We start from the raw sequence: 7,136 nt of genomic DNA on the forward strand, positions 1-7,136 counted from the left end.
TACAGGCGTGTGCCACCACACCCAGCTAATTTTTGTATTTTTAATAGAGACTGGGTTTTGCCATATTGGCAAGGCTGGTCTCGAACTCCTGACCACAAGTGATCCTCCTGCCTTGGCCTCCCAAAGTGCTAGGATTACAGGTATGAGCCACTATGCCTGGCCCATTTTACTCTTATCTCCAGTATATTCAACTTAAGACACTTGGACTACTATAAAAGCCTCCAAATAAATCTTCTGCCCTCTGTCACTTCCAATTTTCTAAACACATTATATTATACTCTTTCATGTTTCCTGTTGCTTGGAATATATACCCCAAACACTTACCTATTTAGTAAACTCTGAGTTCAAATGGTTTGTGTTTGTGTGTGTGTGTGTGTGTGTGTGTGTGTGTGTGTGTGTGTGTTTTAGAGATAAGGTCTTGCTCTGCACCAAGCCTGCAGTGACACAATTGCAGCCTCCAATCTTGGGCTCAAATAATCCTCCCACCTCAGCCTCCCAAGCAGCTGAGACTACAGGTATGTACCACCATGTCCCGTTAATTTTTTCCTCTTTTAGAGGCAGGTTCTCACTGTTGCCCAGGCTGGTCTCAAACTCCTGGCCTCAAGCAAAATTCTCCTGCCTCAGTCTCCCAAATAGCTGGGATTATAGGCATGGGCCATGGCTCAGGAGTTAATGCATTCGTTAAGTAACATATCCTCTGGAAGAATGACTTTTAGGACTCAGGGAAAATTTAACAGATGTGCTAACATTTGTACCCAAGTCATTATCATAGCATATAATTAAGGTTTATTTTTAAAAACTAGGGTCTGCCAGTGCTATAAGATGAATTCTTAAAGTCTATGTTTAAACAGTTTTATTTGTTATAAAGACAATTTCTCTTTTACAGGTTAAGTCATGATTGAAAGCATGTTCAACAAATACGCATGTTTAGGTGATGTCAGTTTATAAAACGCCATTTTCCTTACCAAATCTTTTTTATTTTTATTTTTTTTGAGACAGGGTCTTACTCTGACACTCAGGTTGGAGAGCAATGATGTGATCTCGGCTCACTGAAACCTCCGCCTCCTGGGTTCAAGTGATTCTCCCACCTCAGCCTCCTGAGTAGCTGGGACCACAGGCACACACCGCTACACTCAGCTAATTTTTGTATTTTTTGGTAGAGACAGGGTTTCATCATGTTGCTCAGGCTGGTCTCAAACTCCCGACCTCAAATGATCCACCTGCCTCAGCCTCTCATAGTGTTGGGATTACAGGTGTGAGCCACCACATCTAACCTATAAAATACTTTCTACATATATTTTGTCACTTAATCTGTATATAATAATGTGAGGAACACAGGTTTCTATTATCCCAATTTAAAGAAAGACCAGCCCAAGATATCACAATAATAGACCCAAGACTGGAATTAAGATTTTCTATTTCTCTATGCTTTTTCTACAAAGAAATCAGAACCATCAAAGCTAATTTGGATAAAGAAAATAAATTCACATACTGAGTAATTATATGTACCAAACACAATATGAGATGGTTTATTTTTATCATTTAATCCTCACAACCATCCCTCTGCAGTGTGTTATGGTCTTCATTTGGCAGGGACGCTGTTTTAGCAGGGAGGTTAGATAACTTGTTTAAAGTCACAATTAGAAAGTGGTAGGGGCCAGGCACAGTGACTCACGCCTGTGATCCTAGTACTCTGGGCGTCTGAAGCAAAAGCATTGCTCGAGGCCAGGAGTTTGAGATCAGCCTGGGCAACACAGTGGGACCTCATCTCTACAAAAAATAAACACTTGAGGAAGCTGAGGTAGGAGGACAGGAGTTCAACAATAGCCTGGGCAACATAGTGGGGTCTCATCTCTACAAAAAGTGGGGGGAAAAAAAAAAAAAATCAGCCGGGCACGTTGGCACAGGCCTATGGTCTCAGCCACTAAGGAGGCTGAGGCAGGGTGTTCGCTTGAGTCTAGAAGTTCAAGGCTGCAGTGAGCTATGATCACACACTACTCTACTTCAGCCTGGGTGACAAAGCAAAACCCTGCCTTAAAAAAAAAAAAAAGTTTATCTGGAATCCAAACATTTCTTTTTTTTTTTTTTTTTTTGAGAGGGAGTCTCGCTCTGTTGCCCAGGCTGGAGCACAGTGGCACGATCTTGGCTCACTGCAACCTCCGCCTCCTGGGTTCAAACAATTCTCCTGCCTCAGCCTCCCAAGTAGCTGGGATTACAGGCATGTGCCACTACGCCCGGCTAATTTTTGTATTTTTAGTAGACATGGGTTTTCACCATGTTGGCCAGGCTGGTCTCGAACTCCTGGCCTTAGGTGATCCACCCACAAAGTGTTGGGGTTACAGGCATGAGCCACCATGCCCAGCCTCCAAACATTTCTAATGATTTCACTTAACAGAAGAAACTTGTATCAAGTTATTTCTGGAACATGGTACAGCAAACAGTTCCTAGGTTTAATGCACAGTACAGTTCAAAGTCCCAAAGTTTCATATTTAACATGATAAATGTCTGGCCTTCTGTCTAAATTTTCTTCCCAGATATTACTTTGAAAAAGGAGTTAGAAAGCTATTCATTTACTCTCAAGCCCAAGGCTTTACAGATACGGCTAACTAAATCACATGTCAAAGGAATAAACTAACAACTGAGAACTCCAAAGCCTCAGGGAAGAATTCCAAGGTTGCTATTTGGGCAAACCTGCCTGACTTTTCCAAATACAGTTTTCTGATAAAGTAGGAAAAATTCAAATACTCCTCAAAATTGGAGAGCACAGTAAGAAATGGTCTGATCTTATACAGCAATTCTATATTCCATTTCAGAGACCTCACTTCTAAATTTATAGGAACATGAAGCCAAAAGCTAGTATCAAAAGGAAAAAAAGGAAATGTAAGAAGTTGAATACAGAATAAAAACATTTAAGAAAGGAACAGGTTTGAATCTTCTTTGTCACAACTTGATATACACTTTTGAAATAAAAGGTATTAAAATTAATCAGGCATGTAATGTTTAAGCAGATTTTTGTTTTGCCAGCTCATCAATTCACAAATTAGTACACATTTCCTAAGAATCCAGTAGACTCCTTCAGACATGGCTCGGATAACTGACAGACAGATAAAAAATACAGAGATTACCAAAATTAGTCTGTAAACTCCATGAAGAAAGAACCCATAACCATTTTATTCCCTGACGTTATCCCCAGTGGGAAATGCATAACCTGATACGTTAACACTGAGAAGTTATGGAATAGAACATATTTTAATAATCTGCTTTATCAAGTTGTAAAAGAGTATCAAAAAATCATAGCTATTTTAATATTAAATACCAGGCAAATGAGAGTCCCCATAAGATGTTTTTTTTTTTTTGAGGTGGAGTCTTGCTCTTTCACCCAGACTTGAGTGCAGTGGCGCAATCTAAGCTCACTGCAACCTCTGCCTCCAGGGTTCATGCAACTCTCCTGCCTCAGCCCCCCGAGTAGCTGAGATTACAGGCACGCACCACCACACCTGGCTAATTTTTGTATTTTTAGTAGAGATGGGGTTTTGCCATTTTGGCCAGGCTGGTCTCAAACCCCTGACCTCAAGTGATTCACCTGCCTCGGCCTCCCAAAGTGCTGAGATTACAGGTGTGAGCCACCGCACCCGGCCCCCATAAAATCTAAATGTAGCTATCCAAAATTCCTAATTAATGTTTTAGGGTTCTCTAAAAAAAAAAAAGATCAAGCGTGTGCTTACTTCCCATTTTGATCATATAACTGATCCAGAAATAATTAGCTTTGTTAACAAAGTTAGAAGAAAAAAACAAAAACATAATTTCAGAAAGAAGAAAAAAAGATATAAACAGATGGGTTCCATGCAGACCAGCCTCTAGAGGAGTAGAGCTGGCTAGCTCTGTGGCTTTTGTCCTCCAAGCCAATTTTGAGAGGGGAAAAAAACACACTGGAAAAGAAAACATTAAAAATAACACCATGGCAGACCAGGCGCGGTGGCTCAAGCCTGTAATCCCAGCACTTTGGGAGGCCGAGACAGGCGGATCATGAGGTCAGGAGATCGAGATCATCCTGGCTAACACGGTGAAACCCCATCTCTACTAAAAAGTACAAAAAACTAGCTGGGCAAGGTGGCAGGCGCCTGCAGTCCCAGCTACTCGGGAGGCTGCGCAGGAGAATGGTGTGAACCCGGGAGGCGGAGCTTGCAGTGAGCTGAGATCAGGCCACTGCACTCCTGCCTGGGCAACCGAGCCAGACTCCGTCTCAAAAAAAAAACAAAAAAAAAAACAAAACCCTGCCATTAGTTACCATGAAGCCAGTGCTTTTCTGCAAATCTAACATGCACACGGATACGTATGGCATATAAATCTAAAATGTATTATGTATAGATACTTTTGGAGGTACTATCTTATTTCTTAACAATCCCTAATATGACAAGCAGAAGATTCCAAGAGACAATTAAGAGACAATTTCCAACATCTGTACGTAATCTCCCTACTCAACCTCTCTTGAAACAACCACACGTATCAGCACAGCTAACATTTAAAAATAATACTTTTTCCACTATCACTCTCTCCTCTTCCCTCAGATTCTAATAATATATTACAGTTTTTTTCTTTTTTTTTTTTGAGATAGAGTCTTGCTCTATTGCCCAGGCTGGAGTGCAGCGGTAAAATTTTGCCTCACCACAAACTCCACCTCCCAGGTTCAAGCGATTCTTGTGCCTCAGCCTCCCAAGTAGCTGTGACTACAGGCATGCGTCACCATGCCCACCTAATTTTTATATTTTTCACAGAGACGGGGGTTTCACCATGTTGGCCAGGCTGGTTTCGAACTCCTGACCTCAAGTGATTCAACTGCCTCAGCCTCCCAAAGTGCTGGGATTACAAGTGTGAGCCACTGCACCACGCCACATAATTAAAATTTCTAGAGGTTCTTTTCTCATATGCTTGTGACTTAATCCCACTTGCAGAATACTTTGTAAACTAATAAAACGAAGTCCTTCTATGAATGTATATCACTAAAGTGCCCCCAAAACAGCTGTCAGCAAGCAACATACAATAAAACTCACCCTCCTTACTTTATGTTTGGTTCTCTCTTCACATGTGGTTCGTGGGTATAGAAGTTCTTCCTCCACCCATTTTCACTCAGTTTATGTCTCTAGGCCTGCTCCCCAGAGGAAGATGATAAAAGCTACTCCTGCTTCCCAAAGCGTGGAACAACTGGCTCTGCTCTGTCCCCTTTCCCCAGCCCCTACCAGTGTCCATGGTTGGTCAGTCTTTCAGTTCATAGAGAGGGGAGCTTTGAGAAATACATCTAGTGACTTACCCCAGCAGCAAATCCTGGGTGGACACAAATTGTGAAAAGGGTAATTGGGAGATATTTTAAAAGAGATGTTTCTCCATGTGCCACAACAAACCAATGCCTGAAGCTGGGTTCGTGTTCACTGGTCAAATAATGTCCACTTTAGTGTGCTTCTTCACAGTATGACTGAGAAGGGGTGGAAGATTTAGAAGAGTTTACTGGTAATTTCCCTCTGGAGAGGAAAAGGGGCCTGAATTAGAAGGGAAAAAAGAAGGCGCTAATTTCTTGTTACTCTCCCTGCTACTCCTAGATGCTACTACTGACAAAAATATATTAAATAGGGACGCTAAGGAAACATGGGCAAAATAAGAAAGCTATCCACTAGAAACTAAGATAAGTAGAATTTCAGCTGGTAGCCAATGGGCTGAAGGTTAAATGCTCGGTTCCTTACCCCCTGCGGGGGGCAAGGCAGGAAGAGAAAAGCGGCTCTTGACTGAGTGGAGGATTGTATGTGACTGAATTTGCTGTTCCCCTTCTTGGCTCTGTTCTCAGAATCACAGACTGCCCCCCTCCCTGACAATCGGACTCCAGCACCTGGTAGGGGTAAGAGAAGACAAGAGAGAAAAAAGGGAGACAGAGAAAGATAAAAAACATCAACAGCCATGTTGCCAAACTAACAACTAAATCAATGACATGAAAGAAGGAAATTAACAGCAATAACTAAGATAGAAAGGAATAAAATAGAATTATCTCAAGACAATAGGTCTCCTCCCCTTTGACACACTAACCAAATAAAACAGTAACCATTGGAAAAGAAATGTAACTGTGATTATTTTTAAAATTAGAGGTTTACATACTAAAATTTAGGAAATACGTGTTAAATCTCCATGACTGGAATTTCAGAGTGTTTTATTCCAAATGACTATCTTAAAAGTATTCTGATAATTGGTTTCAAGAAATCATTTTTTAAAATAGAAGAAATGACCTTTAAGCTACCCAATATTGTGAAAGTAACAAAAATGAGATTTTAAAACATTTAAATTTAAATGGTTAAAGAACACTTATAACTATAATGAATATATCAAGCCCACAAAAAAAGAAAAACCTTCATAGTAGGCTGCCCATATACTTTCTATACCGATTTAGAGTTGAGCCTAACTCCACAAAGATGTGGTAACAATATATATAACTAATGGGAAAATGACAGCATACTGAAAGAATTTACATAGCAGTTGCATTGAGCACGGTTAGTGTAATAACCCCACTTACAGAATTACCACCCCATCGCTATTCGCAAACACAAATGGAATAAAATAGTGGAATTACAAATGTGTGATCAGAGATAAGGGAAGACTGAAATTATTCCACTCTGGTTTGGCCTTTTTTTTTTTTTTTTTTTGCTGGGGGCTGAGGGGTGAGGAGTGTAATATGTACATCATCCTCAAATTTGTAAAGAATCAAAACTAGATAAGCAGTTATTTGGTCATCCCCTTCTCATTCAGAGGGCTGTCAAAGGAAAACGTGGAATGACTGTCACACTCTCTAAAATTTACACTTAAGGAGGAAAACGTGGAATCGAAAACAGGAGCTGCGGGACCGCAACACATGCTCCTCCTCCCGCGGTCGCTCCATAGAATTTGTGGGAATGAGGGGCGGGTGTGTGTGGGGGGTCGTCGCCGCAATCCCAAGGACACATCAGCAGCCCGCGGGTCCGACTCCAGCCGGCGTTCCCGGGGTTACCACACCCCCTCGCCGGCGGGGAAACCATACTCCTTACACGCCCGAGGTCGCCGCCCCCAAGACACGGCTCGCCCGGTCTCACGCACACGCCACGGGCCGGCGCCTCCCGGCA

The 7,136-nt window shown here is 41.8% G+C and overlaps 1 protein-coding gene across 2 annotated transcripts in view; it reads right to left on the reverse strand.

Moving 5' to 3' along the window:
- RIMKLB (ribosomal modification protein rimK-like family member B) overlaps positions 1–7,136 on the reverse strand; it is a 94,006-nt gene that overhangs the window by 68,448 nt on the left and 18,422 nt on the right. The gene's annotated exons all lie outside the window — the stretch shown is intronic.

The sequence above is a fragment of the Colobus angolensis genome, unplaced genomic scaffold (genome assembly GCF_000951035.1).
Source record: "Colobus angolensis palliatus isolate OR3802 unplaced genomic scaffold, Cang.pa_1.0 Scaffold11, whole genome shotgun sequence".
NCBI lineage: Eukaryota > Metazoa > Chordata > Mammalia > Primates > Cercopithecidae > Colobus > Colobus angolensis.